We start from the raw sequence: 26266 nt of genomic DNA on the forward strand, positions 1-26266 counted from the left end.
AATGGTACTTGGGACAGCAACCTGGGGGGGTCTGGTGAACTAAAATATGTATATATCCTTCAAGCTGGTTCTTCCCATCTAGTCCTTATCTCAAAGTCTTCTTGCAAAGTCCATAAAGAAACATGTGCAGGAATGTTCATAGCTGGATCATTTGCTCTGGTGAGAAGTTGACGGTAACCTATGGGTCCCTCAGTAGGAGAATGTATAAATCAAATGCAGATGTTCTGGAACTCATTGCAAAAAGCACAAGGGATAAACTCAAAATGCACACAGATACCTGTGTTGATCCCCAAACGTAGTGTTGAGCAAGAAGTGTTTGGAACAGAATATGATTTATAACGCAACACTGGTTTTATAAATTAAAAATACATACACATAGAAAAAACATTAAACTTTTATAAGAATAAATACATATTTAAAGGCATATCATGGATAAATCTGACTGGGTACCTGTAGGGTGGAGGGAAGAAAATGAAAGTGTGGAAATGCAGAAGGGGGAGCGGCAACAAAATAAAATGAAATTTGAAAAAAGGCTTTCACCAACTGATGATGACAGTACTCTGTAGACTGAAGAGTGGAAAGAACTGAACTGTGCACCTCCTGTTTTTAAAAACAAAAAAGCATAACGGTGAACTTTTAGTCAAATCTTAAAATAATGAAATTAGCAATGTTCGTAAAATGCCCATTTGTTATTTAAAATTCCTCATCTTGTGTATGTACTTACAGAATTTCTCTCCTTCTGTAGATATTTCCCAGCTCAGCCAGAAAGCTGTGTTTCTAGGCATTTTGGAGGAATTGAAGGTTGAGAGGGTTTTGCTCTGCTGTTGCTCGGAATGTAATATCCGACCAGGCTATCTGTGCAGCTATCAGCAACATTAGTCTTCCGGTGAGTCAGAATTCTGCGGGATGTGGATTAGCATTTAAATGTAATAGGATCATACTGAATACTGCCTTGGATGAGATGCCGAAGCTGTTTATCCCCTTAGTAACCAGCTCTGACTTGTATTGCACTAACTGAGAATTTCTCCTTCTTCCTAATGATTGCAGTAAAGTGCTAGGCACACAGTAGTATTTTTTTAAATTGTTGTAAGAATACTAGTTGAATAAATAAGTAAAAACATAACAAAACAAATTGTCCCCTTGCCTCAAACAAGACTTAAAAATACATACTAACAAGGTTTCACCACTAAAACATGCAAGAATTGTACACCTTGGAAAACCTGAAAAAATATTTAATGAACAAACCTTCCCTTTCTTAGATAAAGAAAACACATTGTTATTTGGGGGAGGGGTGTTAGAAGTCTTCTTGCCTTATGGAGTCCATCTGTCTCCTTGTCTTGTGACCAGGTGACGATGGCTTGACTCTAAATGCAAAGACTGAAATTATTAGACTGAATGAGAGGGCTGAGCTAATTCAAAGACAAAGTGACTAGGGACTAAGGGAAGAGTTGTGAGCAAACAAGGATAGGAAGAATTCTGTGAAGGCTATCGAACAAGAAGGGAGCTGGCCTGGGCATTTGCCTTCAGCTAGGAGAAGACTGCTGCTCCCTCCCAGTAGAGAAGGTCAAATGGAACTTGGGCCAACACAACTAGCATTTTTGAGCAAATCTAGGAGCTCAGTGCTTTTTAGCTGTTATCGCCTTTAATCTTTACAACCTTATAAGGTGGCCAACACAGCTATTTTTGTCTTCATTTCAGATGGGTTAGCTTAAGGCTCAGAGATCTAAAGTATCCTGCTAAGGTCAGATCAATGGTAGACGTAAAATATGAACCCACTTTTTTTGTTGTTGTTGGTGGTGGTTTTTTTTTTTTTTCCAATTCCAAAGCATTGGCTATTTCCATAATACACAGTCTCTTCTTTAGCTGATGCCAAGAATGAAGGCAGACTAAAGAGAAAATACAAAATTTTAATATCCAAGGGAGAAAGATTTGAGTTAAAATGGGCTGGCCTCAGGTGCTAGGAGTCTGAAAATATTCAGAAGTGATGATGCCTTATGTAACACTTACTTCCTAAATTAGACTAACACTGACATTGCGTCTACATACCAAGAGCTGTCTACTTGTGCATAACATTTTTAACATTTGCAAATTACCAAAAACTTTTATAGTGTCTATAATGTGTAAAGTATCTATAAGTTATTGGGCCACGGATGGGGCAAGGATTCAAAGAAACATTTCCCACTGTCAAGCAGTTTGGAAAGGAAGTAGAGAGGCAGGACAGATAAAAAATGGACAACATGAGCCATAAGGGTGGAGCAGACAAGGGTGATTGGAATACAGATACGAGGATGATGGCTGTAGAGGGCTTTAGCAAGGGCAGATTTTAAGGAGACAGATCTAAGAAAGGGCGTACAAATGAGAAAGTTGTAGTTCAGCGGTTCTCCAAGGATGGTCAGAAGACTCTCGGGGTGGGTGGGTGGGAGTCTTGGAGATCCTTTCAGGAAGTCTGCACGGTCAAAACTATTTTTATAACAATGCAAGACTTTGCCTTTTTCACTTCATTGACCTTGGTGTTGATAGTGCAAAAAGCATGGTTAAAACTGCAGGGGCCTAAACCATAGAGGTGACACGTGGGTGTTCTTCACCGTGACACGCTCACAGTTTAACCAAGCTGCCAATTTCACTTAAGGATCTTCTTGATGAAACAAAATAATTTTATTAACTCTCAACCCTAGAGTATAAATCTTTTTAATATGCTGTGTGATAAAATGGGAAGTACACAAAAAGCACTTCCGCTGTGGATTGAAGGATGGTCATCTTGGAGAAAAGTGCTTGCGTGATTGAGTTGAAACCTGAACTAGAAATAGCTGCTTTTTCTTCGCAGAACATTTTTTTCTAAAAAAAAAAAAAAAAAAGATAAACTATGGCTATTCGGGTTTAGATATTTGGCAGACATTTTCTTGAAAATGAAATGAAGTGAGCCTGTCACGTCAAGGAAAACAACTAGCAGTATCTGTTGCCAAAAATAAAATTAGAGATTTCAAGTAAAAATTAGAATTTTTGGCAAACCATCTCCACTACCATAAGCTTGACAGCTTCCCAATATTTGAAGAGTTTTCTGATGAGATAGGTGATGATATTAATGAATGTAATATATATATACATCATATATATAATATATGTAAATAAAATAATGAAACAGGCCAACGTTTGGAAGATTTGCCTAACTCAACCAATATTTTCCAAATGACTAATGCCTGATGGTACAAAGCCATGAATGGGCAAACAGTTCATTCAACATGTACGATAGACCAATGGATTTTAATGTAGCGGAGTATGAAAAGTTTCATGATACAATTTTAGATTTCACATTGTAACCATCTTTGGAAAAAACTACTGCTTGGAGAATTTTGGTATAGCATCAAAAAAGAATAGTTATAATTATCTGAGAAATATCAAAATACTCTTTCCATTTCTAACTACGTATTTGCATGAAGTAGGATTTTCTTCATATACTTCAACCAAAACATCATATAGCAACAGATTGAATGCAAAAGCAGACAAGAGAATCCCCGTATCTTCTATTAAGCCAGGCGTCAGTGATGTTAGTACTTTTTCTCAGTACTTTTTTTGTTTGTTTTCAAAAATACAGTGGTTAAGTTAACGTGTGGTGAGGTTATTATTTACTATTTTAGTTGAATTGTAAATAAGTATTCAAAATGTTTTTCTCAGCATCAGTCCCTAATACAATACATATCAGTAGATAAAACCCACATAAACATGAACACTCTGGGTTCCTTGATCATTTTTAAGAATGTAAGGGAGTCCTGAAACCAAACACTTTGAGAACCACAGGCTTGTATGTGTGTGTGTGCACGCTACAAGTTTTCTTCTTTTTCTTTTAAGTCAAGTTTAGCGAAGTACAACTTACATATAATAAAATGCACCCATTTTTGTGTATAGTTATGAGTCTTCACAAATGCAAGAGAGTCATGTGTCTATCACCACATTCAAGTTATAGAACATTTCCCTCATCTCACCAAGTTCCTTTGTGCCCCTTTGTACTCAGTGTCTTCCACTATTTCAGCTCCTGGCAACCACAAAATTGGTTTTTGTTCCTATAGTTTTATCTTTTCCAGGAGGTTTTTTTTTTTTTTTCCAAAGATTTTATTTATTTATGCGACAGAGATAGAGATAGCCAGCGAAAGAGGGAACACAAGCAGGGGGAGTGGGAGAGGAAGAAGCAGGCTCATAGCGGAGGAGCCTGATATGGGGCTCGATCCCATAACGCCGGGATCACGCCCTGAGCCGAAGGCAGACGCTTAACCGCCGTGCCACCCAGGTGCCCCCCAGGAGGTCTTATAAATGGAATCATACAGTGTGTGATCTTTTGAGTCAGGTTTCTTTAACTTGGCGTAATGCATTTGAAATTCATTCACACTCTGAGTTTGTGATTGTTCCTTTTTATTGCTGAGTAGTAGTTCATTGTAGGGACATACCACAATTTATCTATTCACCAGTTAAGAATATTAGGGTGGTTTCCATCTTTGGGAAATAAAATCAATAAACATTCACATGAAAGTTTTTGTGTAAGTTTTCATTTCTTTTTTCTTTTGTTCTTCTTCTTTTTTTTTTAGAGATGGGGGTGGCGGCAAGGGGCAGAGGGAGAGAGAATCTTAAGCTGTCTCCAAACCCAGCATGAAGCCCAATGCAGGACTGCATCTCATGATCCTGAGATCATGACCTGACCTGAAATCAAGAGTCGAATGCTTAACCAACTGAGCCACACAGGCACCCTAAGTTTTCATTTCTTTTGGGTGAATACCTAGGAGTTCAACGTCATAAGATGACTTAGATATTTGAAGATGCTAGGGGGAGTATTCTAGGGAGGGAAAATACAGGCAAGCTACACTGCCTTTTTGTCCTCATTTATTTCTTTTTGTGAAACAGCTGAAATTTGATCTCTGCCTTATTCTTCTCCTTCATATGTGCCCAACATCTATTAAATAAACATGTAAGCAATGTCCCAGCTACATTGCTGCTGTGCTCATAAATGCAGGATTCTATGTGGTACTTCTTGGATCTGTTAAATAGACCAGTTTAATTGTTGCAAAAGACTTGTGGACTGGAGTAGTGGGAAATGATTCTGCAAAGAGTTAGGATCCAGCTTGTGGAGGGCCCTACACACCAAACTAAGGAAATGACGTTTTTTTCCAGCAAAGGGTGAAAATAAAAGAGCCTCAGGAGAGGATATATTTCTTACTCCTCTTAAGCAAGCTGCTTCCCAAAGACAGAAGATTGGAAGCATAGGCCTTATGGAAATGACAGGGTGATGGGTAAGAAACCTGCTCTTTAAGGACTTACCAGATACATGGAATGTCCCTCCTCAGGCCTCTTCGTGTCACCTACCTTGGTCCTGCAGTGCTTTCCCCTCCCCAGCTGTTACTTCCTCCAGCCAACAGATGACATCTGGATCCGAGCTGTCATAGCTGCTTAGAGCTAACAGTCCCTTGCCTGGGAATCAAGAAGAATCAATGTTTGGAAGAATTAACACAAGTTTGTTTCTACTTGTTAGATGAAATTAACTTTTTAAAATATAAGAGCTATTCATAATTATTATAGAATTTTCGAAAATTTAGAGTTAAAAAATTCTATACCCAAACAAATCACTGTTCACATTTGGGTTATTTTCGTGAGATCTCTTTCTATCCTTATTTCTTTGTAATTGTGATCACATTCTCTATGTTACTTTGTACTTCATTTTCCCCTAATATTCTATCATAATCATTTTCTCCTTATTAAACTCTTTATAAAAATTATTTTAATGGCCATGAGCTATTTCATCATATAGCTCAAACATAATTCACTTAGTCATTTCTTTATTACTGAGAAATTGCTTTGTCTCTGTTTATCACCAGTATAAATAAAGGTGTGGTAAACATCTCTTTTTCTAAATATTTTTATTAAATCAAATTTCTCTTTCTTTAAATTCCCAATAACAAAATCACATGAATACTTTTCAAGCTTAAAAGAAAATTATGAAGAGAAACATCTTGAATGACCCAAGGAAGAGTTTATTTACTTTTCTCTCTCTCTTTTTTTCTCCTGCCGTCTAGCCATGCTGGACACCTACCGTCTGCTGACTCCTTCCTAGGCGTGGCAAGAAAGGCTCCAAAAAAATGTAGCTGGAGGTTTAGAGTCCGAGTATCTGATTCAGTGACGCCAATATTTGTTGCCTCTCACGCTCACGTTATGCATCATAATGGAACTGGCTTCTGACGAGGAGCAGGCCTTCCCAATGCTGTCAGAGAAGGTCTCAGTGCATCCTCACACCAACCTAAAGTGCACGCAATGTTGTTTACCTCACTTTATAGACAAGGGAAGCACAGAGAGATGAACTGACTTGTCCAAGGACATACAGCTCATGAGAGGCCGAGCCAGGATTTGAACCTGTGTGGTTCACAGCCCCTTACCCTTTACATTACCTTGTTCTTCCCTCAAGAGCACTTGCAGCTAGGAAGTAAAGGTCCACAACGCCTTGTATTTTACCTCTTTCTTGTCCATGTTTATGTCCTAAGAGCAGTTCTGGGGAGGAGTAAGATACAAATGACTCTGGAATTTAAGCTGTTAATAGTGGAAGGTCAGTGTCTACCACGTTGGGGTACTTCTGCATAAAGCATTTTATACAAGTCTTGGTCACTGGAAAGTTCTGCTGCTAATATTTATTTGCAGTACTTTAAGACATATCTATATTTTTTAAAAACACATACACAGGAAAGGAACAAAGTCAGAGGTCCAGACAAGAAAGAAAAGAAAACTTGAATTCTTAAGAAAAAAAAAAATTCAGACTGAGCTAGATCACCACCTTCCAAATGGTGTTTTACATAAAAGAGTTTTGTGGATCAGCCCAGTTTAGGACATGCTGCATTCTTTACCTTCTTTTTAGAGACTGATTAAGCACATTAAGGAATTCAAGGCTCTGAGAAGTCCTGCAGCGAAGCAACCTGTTTAAATTTAGTTATATAGACCCAGAACCCTTTTCTCAGGTGACCCCTCTTTGTATCCCACACACTTGGGGAAATGGTGGACTAGACTCGTTGGATGGTAATTCTCCTCAGGCTGCTTCTGAGCACAGAAGCCAAGCACCATTAGTTGGTGGGGTCTAAGTGGCTGAGGAGGCTGGTCAGGCTCTGGTGGCTTTGTTTCTGTCCTTTGTCATGTCTCACCCATGGGAGACAACAGAGCAGTGAAACATGACAATTCCCACCAAACAGGCTAATTCTCACATTCTGATTCATTTCCCTTATGCTTGTGAAAACTCTGGAGGCCAAAGGGAGCTGTGCTTATAAAGCAGAGGAAGGCCCCTTCTCTACATTTCAAGTGACGCCTGGTTTAAGCGTGTCGCTGTTACTGGGAACACCTGCTGCCCATTCTGCAGCCCAGCATCTCCGCCAACTGGCCCAGCTGGGCCTCTCTCCCAGCACATGAGCCATTTCAGGGTAGTGTGATGAAGTTTTGACTCAGCCCCAGAACCGCCTCCTACCCTCCGCCCAGCCGCCTTTGGCTATTGTTTGGATGGAGGTGGTGATTGAATTAACAAAGCTGTTAAAAGCAGAAATGGAACACATGGAAAAGGACTCAGAGTCCTAAAAGGCAGCTTCATTTGTTCCCGAGTCTGGAGCAAAAGTGTGAGCTGCACTTAAGTGGTACCTGGTGATTACGGTATTAGGCGGAGCTTTGCTCCTTGACGCCTGTCACTCACTGCGGCTGAAAAGAGGTCTCAACCAGGGAGCCCTTGGAGTGGCTGGGGACTATGGGGCCTGTCATTATGATGCTAATTCCCAAAAGGTCAGAACTCCTTAATCAAACATTAATCAAACCGTTTTGTAAGTGATAATGATTTTATCCAGGGTGGGAGGTAAAACAATCAGGGACAGAGCCCCAAGTCCTCTTGAACCAAAATGGATTTTGAGGGTAAGTGTGGGTGAAAGCAAATAGCTTTACTCAGGAAGATAAAAATCAGTAGTAGGTTTTGTACTTGTTTTTTAAGTTCAAAATAACATCATTTTCTGTGGCTGTCTCACTACCTTGAATAACCGTGCTAGAGGACCGGTTAAGGGATGATGGTCCAAATGTGCAGACTCTTCTCCCCGCTCACCCTCTCTAAGCACATTCCTTTGGAATAATGTTTAAATTTGCAGAGCCCACTTCATTTTATGACACACTTCCATTTACATTGTCTTGTCTGCTCTTAGCAACCTCAAAAGATCGGTTAATCCATTACAGAGATGAGAAAAGAGACTCAAAGGAGACTCATTGGCTTTCCTTTAGCTGGTCAGTAGCAGAGGGAAGACTGAAACCTAAATTGTTCCAAAATACAAGGTCCTTTGCACATACAATAGCTTCTAGTAGGGTAGATCTTGGATTCTCGGATTCCTGAGCCATGTGGGCCTCTTATTCAGTAATCAAGATCTCCCTTTCACCCCACCCTGCCTGACCCTGCCCCAAATAAGAATGTGGGAGCTGGGGCGCCTGGGTAGCGCAGTGGTTAAAGCGACTGCCTTCAGCTCAGGGCGTGATCCTGGCGTTCCAGGATCGAGTCCCACATCGGTCCTTGGCTGGGAGCCTGCTTCTTCCTCTCCCCTCTCCCCTGCTGTGTTCCCTCTCTCGCTGGCTGTCTCTCTGTCACATAAATAAATAAAATCTTTAAAAAAAAAAAAAGAATGTGGGAGCTGACTTTTAATGGCTAGGTTTCCTAATTTGCAAACCTCCCAGTTACAAATAAACACACAAGCTACACAAGCAAGCCTGCACCTTCTCCAATTTCTGAGTCTTTAAAAATACATTTAAAAGACACACTAGAGTTTTTTACATACTGAGAAGTATGCATATTTGGCGATTGGTTGCTTGAAAAAGCATAACCTTATCCACTAGATCACTTATGTCTCCTTATATTTTTTTTAAGGCTTTGAGCCATCTTTAGCCCATTGCCGATCAGCTGAGATCAAGCTAATGGTAAATTTCTAGACACTCTCATTATGCAACTGGTCTTGGTCATCCTGGTGGGCAAAGTGTTTTTCTTTGTGGTCCTGCATTGTGTGCACCCGTCTGTAAACTCCAGGCAGAACACGTTGGCAAACAGCCTCCTTTTCCAATCCTCATTTTCTCTCCTTCCCAGGGTGTGAGCTCCCCAAAGTGTGATTAATCCACCTATTGATCGCCTCCTGCTATAGAGGGTGAGCTATGGCTAGCAATCGGTGCCAGGCCGCCTATGTGACCAGACTGCTAAGGTGGGGTGAGAACAGACAAGGGCTAGCCGGCTTCCCAACCCTGCAGTCAGAGGGGGCAACAATAGCCGTGCTTCCCACAAGTCTTGTGAAATAATCTCTCTCATCAAAATGCAGCTGATTTCTTTTTGAATGAATTATTATGTATATTCCCTGCTATCTCAATTGGCTTCACAAAGGTCTAATAAAGGTTTAGGGGTAAAAGGAAAGAGGAAGATGAGGGAAAAAAGGAACCAGGCAGAAGCCTCCTGGAAATAGAGCCAAATAAGAATGTGCTGCTTTGATTGAAGCATTCCAGGCCGATAGAATGGATGACCCAAAGTGTGCCAACCAAGGGGATTAGAAGAATAAGAAAGCATTTATGTAACACTCAGAGGCACTACGGTGAGGGAGGTAAGGTGAAGGTAAGCCAAAGGGATAGGCAAAGCCTCTAGAGAGAAAACCCACTTGGAAATGAAAAAAGTAAAATGAGAAACATGGATACTTCTCAAGGCTAGTTTTGGCTGGCAAACGAGGAAAGAAAATTTGGCCAAACAGGAATCAGAAAAGCTCCCCCCGCCCAGCCCCTGCTCGCCCTCCTGTCTAAGAGAAAGTCAAGCATACCTATCCTTGGCCCCAGATGCCATATGTTCTTTCATTCTGCTTCATATGTTTAGAAGAACCCTTCATCCACAGTCATACCACTCTTCATTTCAGCAACTGCTATCATAAGCAGGAAGTCACCTGGGATTATACAGCAACTTCCGTTTCCTGTGGAATTGATTTCTGAGAAACCCAAGCAGGAAAACAAACTAAGAGTTGAAAAGTTGATCAGTAGTTTAAAACCGAGTGGCCCTTCTGCATTAGGGAGAGTGGAAGTGAAAATTTTAAGACAGCCAGACCCCTCAGAGTAACCCCATGTCTCTGACTCATGTTAGCTTTTCTGCTTGTCTGTTCCAAAGGGATATCTGTAGACATCTGGGAGAGACAGGAAGACCTGACCAAGGACAAAAGAAATGGCCATAGTGTAAAAACTGTCAAGTGAAATAAAGAACAAAAAATCAGTTATAAAAATTTCAGTAAAAGCTAGTTAATTCTGATACATGTAGCATTTCTATGTAGGTTACATATAAAGAATCTAATACTTTCTAAGCACCTACTTAAATGTCAGTTTCTTTCTAGGGGCTGGTGTTCACAGTGAACAAGGCACAGACCTAGTACTCAAAGAATTTGTAGCTCACCAGGCCATTGGAATAGACCTTTAGAATTAGAATACAGAGGAGTACCTGGATGGCTTAGTTGGTTAAGCATCCAACTCTTGATTTTGGTTCAGGTCATGATCTCAGAGTCCTTGGATCGAGCCCCATGCTCAGCAGGGAGTCTGCTTGAGGGTTCTTTCTCCCTTCCCTCTGCCACTCTCCACCCCCAACCCCGCTCATGTTTTCTCTCCCTCTCAAATAAATAAATAAATCTTTAAAAAAATTAGAATACAGAGCCAAAATTCTATAGAAGGTTTTTTAGCCCAGTCACCAAATCCAATCTTGGCAACTCTTATTTAAGATTCCTGGAAGAAATGACACAAAAACTGGAACCTAAGGGACAGACAGGAGTTTGCCATACCGAAAAAGAAGCAGACGAAGAGAAGTGGGAGAGTGGGGGTAGGGGAAGCATAAGATTATTCTAGGCTGGAGAACCATCATCACACTGGTATGGCGGTGAGAGAGATCAGAGCACATTCAGGTAACCGCAAACTATTAAACACAGCCAAAATTAGTGTGTGAGCAAGACAGTGACAAGTCACATGCCTAGAGAGTCAAATCAGGCCCTATAGAAGACATTAAAGTATTTGGACTTAATTCTAAGGGCAACTGCAGAGCAGCAGATGGATTTCAGGAGGACTGTGATGTGATCAGGCTTGACAGCGTGGGGAATGGGTAGGAAAGGGCCAACACTAGAAGCAGGGACTAGTTGAGAGAGGATGGCTCTAATCAGATCACTGGGCTGATCTTAGGTGCTGGCAGTGGGGATGGGGTGAGGGAAAGGAGGAACCACATCCACTGAGAATTTATCTAGAGAATATACATCTAATCATAAATGGGTCCCTGAAAGGGCCCAATACTTCTTAGATGCCCAACACATTGTTAACCAAAAAATGTGTTAAATGAACACTTGCTCTTTCCAGTGGGTTCCAGGAGGTAGAGAACTCCAGGAGACAAGAAAACAACAGATTTGCTAGGCTCATATTCTACTTAAAGAATAGCCCCAGAATAGAAAAAGAAAAGTTCTGTCAAATTCAAGAGGAAAATGGAGTCACAATCCACATGTGAAAAACTGGCCATACCAGACTGTTCCAAAGTTGCTTTAGCAGTGTTGTTCTCCCAACCACCAGCCAGTGAAGGCAAAGTTGCATGTGCTTGGAGCGAGCAGATCATTTCCCACAAAACCAGTGTTTCAATGTTTTGCTTGGCACCAAAATCAAATTGGACTGGAGAAGATTGTGGTTTGGAAATAGGCTGAGATTTAATAAATGAAACAGTCTGTGAGAAATGCCAGTGTTTCCAAATATGGAGCACAGTCTTTGATAGAAATATTATTTATTAATGTCTTTATTAATAAATTGAAAAGAGGGATTCTCTTATTGATTCAAATCACAGATGCTTCTAAATTAGGCAGCATTGTCAACACCCAGCAGATCACAATGTCCCCAAAGAGGTTAGAAATGAGGGGCAGGAAATAATAAAACAAGGTTAAATTTGGCTGGATGGAAACTACATCTGGGGAAAGATAATTCAAAAAGCAGATATTCATTGGGCCAAAGAAATCTGGACCACACTGGTGCCAAAGGAGACCCAGGTGCTATACCGGATGGCAGATGAGGTGGGAATTTAAAATATGCTAGGGCAGCCCAAAGCCCATTTGGTCCTGGCCTGCCTCGTCTGATAACGCTGATAAAGATCGGTCGGCCTCAGCCTTCCATGTTTGCGGGCCATTCACAAAGGAAACTCAATTCATTCACTGCCTTTGTTTTAGTTATAGAGAGAAAACAAAAACCATCTACTGGAACTCTATGGCCTCTACCACTATCTCAAGCTCATGGCCAATGCTTTTCAGTTGAAGAAATAAAGCCGTGGTGATTTGCATACAGAAGTTTTGTTCACAGCAACTCGAGATGTGTAGCAAGTACTCTTTCATTACCCTCCCATTGTTGTCTCTTCGCAATAGTCTTTCAGGTGAGTGGCTAGCCAGTCATATGGTCTGTCTCTGTTGTACATATTAAGCAGCTGAGGCATGGTCGGCAAGGGTGTTCAAGATTGCCAGTCATTGGTCTCTGTCTGGTGCTTTGTCCATTACAAGGACACGTTTTTTCTAAATAATTTATGATTTTGAGAGATTTTAAATAGAAATGAAGAATCATCATCCCAGTGTCACCACAGGTCTAAGGGGACATTATTGGATGACTCAATAGGCAGATGAAGTATGTGGCTTAAGGCACCAAATTTTTATTTTTTATTTTTATTTTTTAAAGATTTTTTATTTATTTATTTGACAGAGACAGCCAGCGAGAGAGGGAACACAAGCAGGGGGAATGGGAGAGGAAGAAGCAGGCTCGTAGTGGAGAAGCCTGACGTGGGGCTCGATCCCATAACGCAGGGATCACGCCCTGAGCCGAAGGCAGACACTTAACCGCTGTGCCACCCAGGCGCCCCTTAAGGCACCAAATTTTTAAAAATTAACTGATACATAAAGAAATATCAAGTAGTCTTCATGATAAAAGTCAGAACTTTCCTGGATACTCCAGAGTTTAAGCTTCATTATTAATCTAGTTTGAATTTTAAAAGGAAACATGGATAGGATATGACCATAGTAATTTCAAAGATTTAAGGCTTATATCAAGTCTAGTTTGGAACTTGACATAAAGAGAAGCAGGAAATGGAAGTAAACACTATGATTGCAAGGAAGATTATTTCATTATTTCCTCAATTTGCTTTTATTACTTATCAATCACATTCGGAGAATGTAAATGCTCCTAGAGCAAAAATATATGATTTCACCCAACTGTCGTAGCTCAGTATTAAATGAACCCATTGGCCACGTACATGTTTGGGCAGAGTTACAGGGGCATTAATGTTGTGCATGCTCAGAAGCTCTTCCCAGAACTCAAATTGCATTTTGACCTCGACTGGAATCTGGGCACTGTGGTTTTAGAGCTTTGTTTGTAGTCAGACTCATTTCAGTCATATTATCTGAGTGACAACTCATTACTGCAATTCAGGGAAGGGATAGTTTGCAGCTTGGGTTTTAGCGAACGATAGTAAATTTTATAGTGTATATAATTTGGAACATGTCTGTGTTTAGCCCATATGTGGAAATCTGCCCGTGTGCTTATTATTATGCTTATCTGCAAATGACCAGATGGCCTTGCCCAAATGTAGAGAACCATTTAGTGCCATTTTAAACCATTAAGGCTATTAGCTCTGACTTGAGATAATCCTTCGCCCAAAGGGAACTAGTTTTGCTGTCCTTCAAAGTCATCAAATGTAATTAAATGCCATACTGGGGAGTAGGCATTAATGGATTAAGGAGACCTCACAGTCAACCAGTCCTGGGTCAACCAGAGCAGAAGGAATGTGGGGTGGATCAGAAAAATGATGTATTAAGTAAGGTCCTGGCTAAGCTGCTATAACAAAGAAGGCCCCAAATACAATGACTCCGAAAGGACCACTCATTCCCCTTTCAGACAAAAAACAGAGGTAGCTAGCTCCAAGAGAGGCAGGTATCAATGCCTACAACTAACACATGACATTTTGCTCTTCACCCTTCACGTGGAAGAAGTCAGTTCAGTGTGCCTCAGCCTGTGCAGGAAGGGATCGTCAGGACCAGCACTTATTCAGAGAGCTACCAGTGAAGGTGACGGGGCAGAACAGAAAGGCCCAGCATTTTCTTGTCATTGCTGCTGTTTCCCTCAGAACCAAGACCTCTTCCACAGTAATTCCACAAGGCTGGTGGCTCAGCTCTCCCCTAATCCTGCTCAGCTCAGAGACCCTGGTCTCCTTCAATATTCCCTATACTCCCAGCTTCCGTCTTCACAGACAATGTCCTCAATGGGAGCAAATTCTCCAAGCCCTCCTCCTGGATGGTATGACAATAGAGCTTGATGATTTAATCATGCATTTGCCAGGCAGCCTGGGAGGCAGCTGGTTAGGGCTAGGATACAATCTGTGGTTATGGAACAGAGCCAAGTAAACTGGGGTTGAACCTGTGACCTTGGCCTCCTGGGAGTGAACTCTAAGTCAATTGCACTAACTGGCCACATGTATGGCAAGACTGTTATGTATGATAATAGTAATAATAGTGCACATTTGCATTTATGGAGCTCTTACTATGGGTCAGGTTCTTGTCCAGTGCCTTTAAGGGGACTATTCCCTAGAAGTCTCTCAATTCCCTGTGAAATAAGGACACCTACCATCATTTCCATTTTCCATGTGAGGGCATAGAAACTGAGAGAGTCTAAGTAACTTTCCTAGGGCACATAACTAAGAAGTAGTGAAAACAGGATTTTTTTTAAATAAAGATTTTATTTATTTATTTGACACAGAGACAGCCAGCAAGAGAGGGAACACAAGCAGGGGGAGTGGGAGAGGAAGAAGCAGGCTCCCAGCAGAGGAGCCCGATGTGGGGCTCGATCCCAGAACGCTGGGATCATGCCCTGAGCTGAAGGTAGACGCTTAATGACTGAGCCACCCAGGTGCCCCTGAAAACAGGATTTAAACCAGACATTTTGATTCCAGAGTTCACACCAGTCCTGTGAGATTCCACACATTGAAGACAGAGCACAGATACAAAGAAGTTGTGTCCTCTGAATAAACTGGCTAGCTGGTATGAACCTCCTGATTTTCAGTTTAAGACTACTCATTTGACTTGGAGTTTTTGAATTTGTAAGTCTTGGCATCATTGTTTTTAATGCGCCAGAATCCCATCTTTTGTGCTAGATGATGACAGTCCCAGGAGAAAGAGGCTGATACTAAGGGTGCCTACACTAACCACGTTCTCAAGAAATAGTTTATCAAAACCTTGGCTGCCAAAGAGCAAATATTCAATCGTCATTGCATTACTTATACAGTGCCAGTAGAATTATAAATTGGTACCACTTTCTGGAATGTAGTTGGTAATAATGTATCAAAAGCCTTAACTGCGGGTATGTAGTTGACCCAGGCATTCACTTTGGCAAATTTATCCTGAGGAAATAATTTGGGAGAGAATTAACAATGATGTGATCAACCAAGAATTTTACTCACACTATTGTTTGTAAAAATGAAAAGTTGAAAACACCCTAACAATCCACCAATAAGGGATTGAGTAAATAAATTTTGTTAAACCCTTAGTGTAGAGTTCTCCTTAGCTATTTCAAATAGGAAATGCTATCCACATTTATGTTTGTGATTGCTGGTGAATTAAAGATGCTTGTGATATGTTGATAAATAAAAAAAGCAATCTTCAAATAATCTGGTTAACACAGTGTATTAATCTCTTAGGGCAACCATAACCAATTGCCTCACACTGGATAGCTTAAAACAACTTTATTATCTCACAGTTCTGGATGCCAGAAGTCTAAAATCAGAGAGTCGCCAGCATCGGTTCCTTCTGGAGACTTGGAGAATCTGTCCCATGCCTCCCTCCTTGATTCTGGGGCTTGCCAGCCATCGTTGGCTTTCCTTGGCTTGTGGATGTTCCACTCCCGTGTCTGTCTCCATCTTCGCATGGCCCTCTCCTCCTTGTTGTCTGTGTCTTCTCCTTTCTGTCATTGGATTTAGGGCCCCCTCTAGTCCAGGAGGATCTCATCTCAACACCTTTATTACTTTTTAAATTGAAGTATAATTAACATAAAATCTTCTATTAGTTTAAGGTGTGCAACATATAGATTTGACAATTCTATGCATTATTCAATGCTCACCATGATAAATTATTACAACATTATTACTATGTTCCCTCTGCTGTAGTTTTTATCTCTGTGACTTATTTATTTTGTAACTGAAAGTTTGTCCCTTATTCCCCTTTGTCTATTTTGCTCATCTCCCCCCCCCCCCCCGCCGCCCCTTCCTCTGGCAACTACCAATTTGTTCTCTGTATTTAAGAATCTATTTGTTCATTTGTTTTTGTTTTTTAGATTCCACACGTAAGGGAAATCTTAACGGTATTTGTCCTCATTTCACTTGACGTAATATCCTCTATGTCCAACCATGTTGTCGCAAATGGCAAGATCTCATTCTTTTTTTTTTTTTTACTTACACTCCATTGTGTATGTATATATACACACCCACATACACACGTACATATATATACATACACACCATACCTTCTTTATCCATTCATCTGTCAACGGATGTTTAGGCGACGTCCACATCTTGGCTATTGTGAACAATGCTGCGATAAGCATAAGGGTGCATATATCTTTTTGAGTTAGTGTTTTTGTTTTCTTTGGGTAAATACCCAGTAATGGAATTACTGGATCATATGGTGTTTCTAATTTTTTGTGGACTCTCCATATTGTTTCCACAGTGGCTGCACCAATTTATTTACACGCTCACCAACAGTGCGTGGGGGTTCCCTTTTCTCCACATCCTCGCCAATACTTCTTATTTCCTATCTTTTTTATATTAGCCATGCTGACAGATGTGAGGTGGTACCTCACTGTGGTTCTGATTTGCATTTCCCTGATGATGAGTGATGTTGAGCATCTTTTCACGTGTCTGTTGGCCATCCGGATGTCTTCTTTGGAAAATGTCTATTTAGATCCTCTGCCCATTTTTAAATTAGATTGGCTTTTTCGTATTGAGCTGTATTATAAGTTCTTTACATATTGTGGACATTAACCTCTTATTGTATGTATCATTTGCAAATATCTTCTCCCATTTGCTAGGTTGCCTTTTTGTTTTGCTGATAGTTTCTTTGGCTGTGCGAAAGCTTTTTATTTTGATGTAGTCCCGATGGTTTGTTTTTGCTTTTGTTTCCCTCACCGGAGGAGACATAACCATAAATATGTCGCTAAGGGCAAGGTCCAAGAGATAACTGCCTATTTTTTTCTTTGGGAAGTTTTATAGTTTCAGGTCTCACATTTAGGTATTTAATCCATTTTGAGTTTCGAGATCCTCTCTTTCATTGCATCTGCGAAGACTCTATTCTACAGACGTCACATTCTGAGGTTCCAAGAAGATATATTTTGGGAGCCACAGTTCAATGCATTACATATGGTTTTATTTTTGTTCTATTAAAAACATGTATTTATACAAATGTATATGTAAAAGAGAGTTTATCATGGCTGTATTGGACTTCGGAGTCAGACAAACGGTCTTTAGATTCTGGTTCTACCCTTGGCTGACTGTAGACCACAGGCAAGTTACCTTAATTCTTGGGGCCTCAGTTTTCTTATGGGGGATAATTCTTATTAGTACCTGAGATGGGTGATAATACTTCACAGGGTTATTATAGGGGTTTAAGAGATAACATACAAAAACTGCTTAGCCTAGTGGTGCCTAACGTGCAGAAAGTTCTCAGTAAATACATGTGTATGTTATTAAAAAAAAAAAAGTGTTCTGGAAAAATAACCCCCCAAACACTAACAGTAGTCATTTATTATAGGGGTTAACTATTCTAGGTAGTTTTTTCTTTCTTTTAAATTTATATCTATATTTTATAAAATTTTTAACCACACATTTATTACTTTTTTAAATTCCGGAAAGAAACAATACAGTCATTTTTATTTAAGGAAAGAACAAGAAGACTTATTAGATTCTGCACCCTCTTGTTACATATACACGCTTATGAATAAGCCAGACATTGTAGATTAAATTAGCCACGCAATTAATTTTTAAAAATATTCTCTCCTGGTCTTGGGAGCTCTTCCTCTCTCTCATTCCTCATTTTTCCATCTGCAAAATTTGTGTTGGCTTCAGTGACATTTTTCAGTGCTGGAGCCACAATATACTGACAAACATTTAAGAATAACAGCATTTCTTAAATGTCCACAGTGCAAGGGGTGAAGCATAGTATGTTTCGAAAGATGGGCTCCTTCTGTGGGAAGATTTGCTCTCAATGCAGGGATGAAGGAGTTCTGTCAGAACTAGGATCTGGGGACAGAAGGTCAATAGCAAAGTTGAAACCAAAAGGCTAGGTCTGATGTGAACTTGTCTAATGGATTTGCATCATACATGAAGGTACATTTTTAATGTTAGTCACCCTCTGAGAAAGAAGACACCTTACCTGAAAATCTGTATTAAAATTTTTTATCATGGTAAAAGTAGTATGTGGTAAATCAAGAAAATGTAAAACACACACACACACACAGACGGACGCGTGTCCCTGACAGCGCACAGAGCCCCTATATGTGAAATAGAAAAAGGCATTGCTCTTTGGGGATCACATTAGAAAAAGATGACACAAGTGGAGGGTACCTTTCTGCAAATTAGGAAAGGGCATCTTTTCCTCTGACCTGAAGTACTCTCTTAGCAAAGTGTCCTCTGGGTGCCCTTGTGAGAGGACAACTGGCGTGACAGACTGTGGGGCCCTGAAAATGAGGACAACTGCACCTACAGTTTTCAGTGCTGTATTAGGGAATACCTGATGCATACAAAATGATACTTGTAATACAAATGCCAGTTGTGGGGCAACAAGTTTAAAAATGAACCTATCAACCAACTTAAGAGCAGAATCGTTACTGGTGTCATTGCTTCTATCTCTTTGGTCTTCACTGTCCCAGTCCTAGCCTTTCCCCCAAGGGAGGGAATCACTATGTAGAATTTTGACTTTATTATTGCCTTGACATATTACATATGTCTATATCTAGCTACCTATCATCTACTTATCTATCATCTACCCATCTATGTCACATCAGGTTGAGTGTAGCCAGTCTTCTGTGACTTGTTTTTTTTTTTTTTTAACTCATGCTATCATGTAGCCTAGTTTATCACCTAATTTACAAGCATTTTTTATGCCATAGAATTTTATTCTACAATATTTGTACAAACTACAAAGTATTCTCTTGTAGGTTTGGGCCATAACTTAACTAACTCTGTTTTTATATTAAATTAGTTAAAAACTGATCACGCTCAGTTAACCTAGTTTAACTAATTAAAAGGCAGACTTTACGTTATTTCCAAGGTTGCTACAAAACTCTTCATGATGATTTTTAATTTCGTGTATAGGAAATCCTGAATCTAAAGGAGATCTTGGACAACCTCTGTCATTATTTCTTGGAATAAATGCCCAGACATGAATTTGGTGTGTCTGTGGTGTGCTGATTGTAAGGCTTTCAATATGTATGGATACTGGTGGAGTTGTTCAGGTGATGGAGATACTGCCAACAAAGATATGATGCTCGAACCAAGGAAGTTCAGGGTGAGCAGAAACGTAGTGTAAACACTTGTCAGATCTGCTGTCCTCAGAGACCTTCTCTGTGCTGGAAACCCCACAGGATTTTCTGTCTGCTCTGATTCTAGGAGCTCACGGTTTACCATAATTCCAATAATGGTATCAGTGTGGGGGTGACCATTTGGGGGGTTGGAATTCTCACGTAAGAATTGGTGAGCCCAAAGAATCACAAAACCAATCCAGGGAAACCACTTTGGATCCAAGGGAACCACAGGAGAGGGCAAAGAAGCTATCTCTCTGTACTGTAGTCAAAATGAAGGCCAGCCCATGAAGGGGATTTTAAGGAGATTAGAATATGCTAGAAGTGGAAAGGAGGGGTGTGGACAGCCTACCATCACAGCCCACATCCATCCCAAAGGAAGGAAGTAGGTGGAGACTTTACAAGAGGCAGGACCCACCAACGGCTCTGGCCCTGAAAGGAAGACAAATAAGCCCTTTGTGAGAACCGAAGGACATGATTAGAAAGCAGGCAAAAGTCCACATGAAGAGCCTTCTTCCTGAGAGGGGACTGTTAACTCAGTCATTGCCTCGTTTGGCCTTGATGGATACCTAACAAACAGAAATATTGTTTCTATGTTAGTATATTAGTTGCTTTAAAAAGACAATTTAGAAAAGCTCTTTTTTTTTTCAGGAAGCACTTCTATTTTTCTAACTGATTCAATTACTTGAATAATATGCTTCAAATCTTTACAATTGAAATGAGCGTGGTTTCCTTTCTATCATGTCTGGAGATCAGAAATTAAATTTGTGTGTTAAGTAGATTGTCAATGCGTTTCAAAAGGTCATAATGTCTGAACTTAAGCAAAAGTAGGTCTTTATATAAGGAAATGTTCTCTCTTCTTCTCCAAAGAAAGGCCAATAGTTTCTTTTTGCTTCTGTTTGTAGCATTGGCCTGTTTTGCTATGTGATAAAACAGCATCTGCTCAGAACATTCAAACAATAGTAGCAGTGACCACTGATTGAACATTTATTACATCTCAGGCACAGGTTAAATACAAAACTGTTGAATCTTTCTAACAACCCGTGGAGGAAGCTGTTGATGTTTAACAGAGAAGCAAGCTGAAGTTTAGTGAGGTCACCTAATGGGGGGAGGGTTGCCTCCAGAGTCCGTGACCCAGGGGCACACTACCTACCTTCCATCTATAACCCATGCCAATGGGGGAGGGGGAAACAGGTGGAGGGTGAGTCAGCCAGATCCTCACATGGAATGGGGGCAAGAACAAAGGGATGTGGGGTGAGGCCTGCCCGGTGACTTGGGTGGGGAGGAATCATGTTATTAAGGCTCCATTCTTACCTTCCTTCTCTAGATGTCTTTGAGTGTTGCTTCCCACTGTTTTCCCTAAAGTTTTTTTTCTTTAATTATAGTCTTAAAATTGTCATGTCTACACACTAGCTTTTACATCTTTTGAAAAAAATAACACCCCTCTTTAGAGCACGTATGCAAGCGAAATGATTGCTCACCTCACCATCACTTCAGCATCCGGGCATAATTATGACCCAGCTTAGAAATGAAATCAAGCGCTTCTGTTCTGAGCTCTGGATTGGAACTTTGAAGGCTATGTCTATGAAAAGTTTGGAGCTGTAGGACTCACTATAAACTGAATTTATGAGCTTTCTAAGCTCTGTCAAGGTAGCTTTGCTGTCATGAGTATTTCGTTTTCAATTGACAAAGAATGCTTGAACACCTACTATATGCCAGGAACTATCCCAGCTTCTGGGAAGACGAAGACGGATAAAGCATTGTCCTTGCCTATGAAAAGTGAGGAGGAGAGCACAAACAGAAATAAAAAAAAAAAATTACAGCAAAGCAGGGGGTGTGGCTACATTAGAATCAGCTGGAGAGTTTTAAAAAAATACCATGATTAGATTCTACCTTCGAGAATTTTGATTTAATTGTTCTTGGGTAGGACCTAGATATTTTCACAAGCTCTCCAAATGATCCTAAAGTACAGCCAGGATTCGCAATCACTGGAATTGAGGCACGCATAAGAATGCCCAAGGGTGTCTGAGGATATAATATTTGAGTTAGATTTGGAAGGATTGATGGGAATGTGCCAGACATTCCAGGGTAGAGCCGAGGAAGGGCATTGTAGGAAAATGGAAAAGCGTGCACCAGACTCCAACACACAGCTGGGAAGGTGACTGTCACGCAGTGGCTGGAGCACTGAGTGGGTCGGAGCTCAGTGGGAGGAGAGGCTAGAAAGGTGAAGTGGGCAGGTGGAGGGGAGGGTCCAGGGAGGAAGCAGGTAAAAAAAGACTGAAGGCCAGACTGAGAAGATAAGATTCTATTCTAGAAGTGACAAGTGGCCTTCAACAGTCTCACACAGATCCCAGTTGCAGTGCTGTGTGTGTGTGTGTGCGCGCGCGCGTGTACGTTGGGAGGGAGAGCTAGAGAGCAAGCGCTTGAGCGTTTGGGGGAGGGAAGGGGGGGTTGGGAAAGAAGGTCCTACAATGAATAAGCCTGGCAAGTTATAGAAAGAAACCCATGAGTAAGTTCTGGAGGTACTTCTGGTGAGATCTCATACAAGTGAAAGATAAAAGGAAATAATTCACACATTTCTTGTTTGTTTCCTTGGGATTAGTGGTCAGTAACTACAATCTATTAAAAACAAATTTTTTTCCTTTGTTTGTTGGGTTTTTGTGTTGTTGTTGTTGTTGTATTTTGGAAGCCTACAGAATAAGGCACAGGGGAAACGAAGGTGAATGGGAATACAGATGGAGACCCTGCTGTCCTGTTGCTTACAGTACAGGGGTTAGGGTTGTAGGTGGTGAATTTTCCAAAGTCATCTTTGAAGGGACAACTTCAAGAAGTGAAGCAGGTTGAAAATCTACACAAATTCAAGAGGATTTGGATAAGTGTAATGTGGGGATAATTGGGGATTGTTAAAGAGAAGTTAGAGGCATTTGCTACACTTAAAAAAAAAAGTTTCTGTAATTGGTATCAGGGAGGTCAACCATGGTCTCCCAGAAGATGTTGCTTGTTGCCCATATCAAAGACAGGATTCTTGGTTGAAGGGACTGTTAGATATATCCTAGCATAGAATTTCTTACGTTCAGATTATTTTACTTCTATCAATGTGGGATATACCATGTTAGAAACTTGAAGTAACTGGAGTTGTCCCAAACAGCCAATTATAAAATGTTTGTTAATTTAGCCTAATGACCATTGCAAGTGTCCACTTGAAGGCACTTGGGTACTATACCAACTATTTCTAGCATCCCATGGCCTAGTAGAAATATTATCCCCCAAGTGAACTAAAATATGCACAGGACCTCTTACCCTCAAGTATTACGGAATTGATCTTGAGTAATAAGGATGAGGATGATAGGTTTATTATGATTTACTAACAAATATAAATTAAAAATCCACTTACAAATATCCATTTGTATGCAAAATCATTATTCATTACAGTAAATAATTTTTTACGTTAAATTAAATTAGTGCAAGATTGGGAGGAATATGGATTCAATCAGCTATTTCTGGCTTTTTTTTTTTTTTAAACTCAAGCTCTAAAAGCTGATGAGGTGTTTTAATTATTTCGTTTCACATGTGGAAAGAATAAATCTGAAGGAAATAGCTTAGGATTCTTTCCAAGTTTGAATTACAAATTATCCCAGGACCCTGGAGAGAAGCAACAGCAAACAAGATTTGAGGCGGTTCTTTGTCAGGTCAGCCTTTCGATCAATATTGAAAGGTACCTCAAGGACCTAATTTCTCTCTTCTGCTGTTTCCCAGAGTTGAGGGAAATTTAATCTTCCTCTTGATAGGTCTATGATATGTATTATTCATGTATATGTGACCGGTGTCCCAGGTTCAAATCCTATGAAAGTTGCTTCATCTGGCCATCCCGTATCTACGTCAGCAGAGCCCTATGGAATAAATGCCCCATTGCCCCTTTAGCTTGAGGCCTGCACAGGAGACAGGTGATGCTGACTGTCCCTGTGCCCTGCCTACTGGCCATCTGGGTCTTCACACTCAGGAAGGAGGAAGGAGGTGCTCTGGCAGTGCTCAGAGTAGGGCTGGCTTATGTGCCACACACTGCCGGACTCCCCAATCAGACACAGTGTTCTCTGATAATCCCTTTTCCTAAGCTCCACTCTGGTCCAGCTCTGCCTGAAAGGAGAGAAGATCCACATGATGAGAATATACCACATGGAACAGAAACACTCGAGAGAAGAGTATTTTATCCCAATCTGGTTTTTATTTGCAATCCCTTTAATTCTCTCCCATAAGCTCCCCCCCCCATCGTACAGTGGCTAATTTTATTGCCCAGAGGAATCCTTCTTGTCTTGGATTCATACCCTTAAACGTAGACGTGAAGGGCAACCTTGAACATCTTGTAGGAATAAAAATGTGCCACTAACCATAACTAAAACCTGGATCTAAAAACCATACAACGTATTCTAGATGGCATTAAGAAAAAAGCAACATGAAAGATCAAATATTACTAAACAACTGTCTAAATCGCACTTGTCCCAGTAAAAGGCAGTAGAAGACACACCATTTCATAGGCAAACTTGGTAAACCCATAGGAATTTTGTGGCACGAGAAAAACAACTTCAAACTAGGCAAAGATTGAAAAAACAACTTCAAACTAGGCAAAGATTTAGTGTTTGACTGAGGCTTGATCAAATTTCCATCCTCTCCACCGGTCAGCAGGAGAGCTATTATTTTGGTGCTGGTTTTCTAAAAGTCTTCCACGCAGAGGATGTTTTTTTTTTCCCCCATCTGCAGTGATTTCTCTTGACTCTAACCTTCCTGCTGGCACCTGAGCAACCTCCTCAGGCATTTAAACTGCGAAGGGGAGAGTCTCGGGCATCTCCGAACACTGTGTAGTCACAGAGTGATCTGCCCTGCGCTGCTGTGCCTCCCAGAACACCTGTAAACCACGCTCCCTCACTCCCTGCCTGCGGGACACCTCCTTTTGGCATCGGCATAGACAATTCCGTTCTCTGGTGCAATGCAGGTTCCACATCACTTGATGCCAGGAGCATTCTGCTGAGGAACAGGAGTAAAAGGAAAATCAGCAGCCAAGTGACTGTATCATTTTTTTAAATACTAATTGACCTTGTCAAGATAATTACTGCAGATTGGGAGACACTGACTGTCTCTGGCAGGTTAGATGGAAAACTTACTGATTCTGGGGAGAATATACTAGGAAAAAAGTTTGCTGAGTTGAATGAGAAGCCTCAGGCTATTTTAGAGGGAAATACTACGTATTCAGAGATCGTGAGGCAGAGGGACATACGCTTGCTTTAAATCTGGAAGAAAAATATATACTCATGAGATTGTGTTTTGTGTCAGAGCCTCAAAGCACTACACGGTCCTAAAATCCTGCTTTGAAGCTGACAATATTATTGTCTATTTATATCAGCTCAGTGATTCAGTCATTCAACACCCATTTTTTGAGCATCTACTGTTTACACTGCTGTATTAGATTCCACGAGCAACACAAGGGTGAATCACACTCAGTCCCTGAACCGCTTATACTATCATAAGGGAGGTCTTATATTCATAACTAAATATAATACAAAATAGAAAATTCTATGATTTCCAGAATTCATTTAGAAATTTTAGGCTATAATTTGGAAGAGGTCATACCTGGAAGTAACCTTGGAATCATTGGAACCAACCATTTTATTGGAAATCTTGGGTGAATGCACCAACATTTTTCAAGGAGACCTAATCCGTAAAAGAAATCTGATACAAACTGGTTAAGGTATAATTTGTCACAAACTGGGTTGCCAAAGTAAAATAGTTGCACTGGTCTTTAATTGTCAGATTATTTTGTCATCACCAAGTCAACATTGATTCATATGCTCAGTGCTCAGTCCGGAACTGGTCAGGGGATAGAATGGAGAAGGGTCTTTAGGTTGTTCTCATTGATGACTTGGTTTCCTCATAAAGAAGTCTCTCTTAGAATCTTGTTCTATTCAACAGGTGTCATAAGTTGCCCAAGGATGTAGATGACCTGGTGGTCATGGCGGATCAGCAGATGAAGCTAGGAGAGAGATTTATTGTGTTTGATGACAAAAAAGACTCCCAAACAATCTCAACCAGGTATAGCAATGTGTTTGCTCTAACAGGATGAAATTTCATAGTGAAAAGAACCTGTGTTGGAGTCCACAAAGTAAGTGAATGTGTACAGCTGGCAAAGATGTGGCTCAAGAGCAGTAGGTGTGATCACTACCAACCTAGGAGCAGTGATTTCCATAAGCTTAGTGTCAGCCAACCAAGTAAGGACGCATCCAAAAATCGAATGCACACTTAGTCTGCACTAATAAAGGAGAGCTATTCCAAACAAGGGGCCTAAGCCCCACTAATGTCTAAGCTGGTTGGAAACTACGTTTGGAATATTTTTTGCCACACTTCAGAAGACAGTTGGCAAATGGTAGATCACCAAGGTTGGCAAAGGAAGTTGAAAACCATGATATACATAGAATTCTTGAATGAATAAAGCATGTTGAATCTAGGGAAGAGACTTGATGGTGGAAAGTACATGAGGATTAACTTCCAGTAAAGGAACAGCTGCTGAGGGAAAAAAACATTAGACATTCTGGATAGCATGGTTGAACAAAAATGGGACCCAGTGAAAGGAGTCATTGACAGAGAACTTTTAGCTCAACATAAGAAA

This window comes from Ailuropoda melanoleuca, chromosome 2 (assembly GCF_002007445.2).
Source record: "Ailuropoda melanoleuca isolate Jingjing chromosome 2, ASM200744v2, whole genome shotgun sequence".
Classification (NCBI taxonomy): domain Eukaryota; kingdom Metazoa; phylum Chordata; class Mammalia; order Carnivora; family Ursidae; genus Ailuropoda; species Ailuropoda melanoleuca.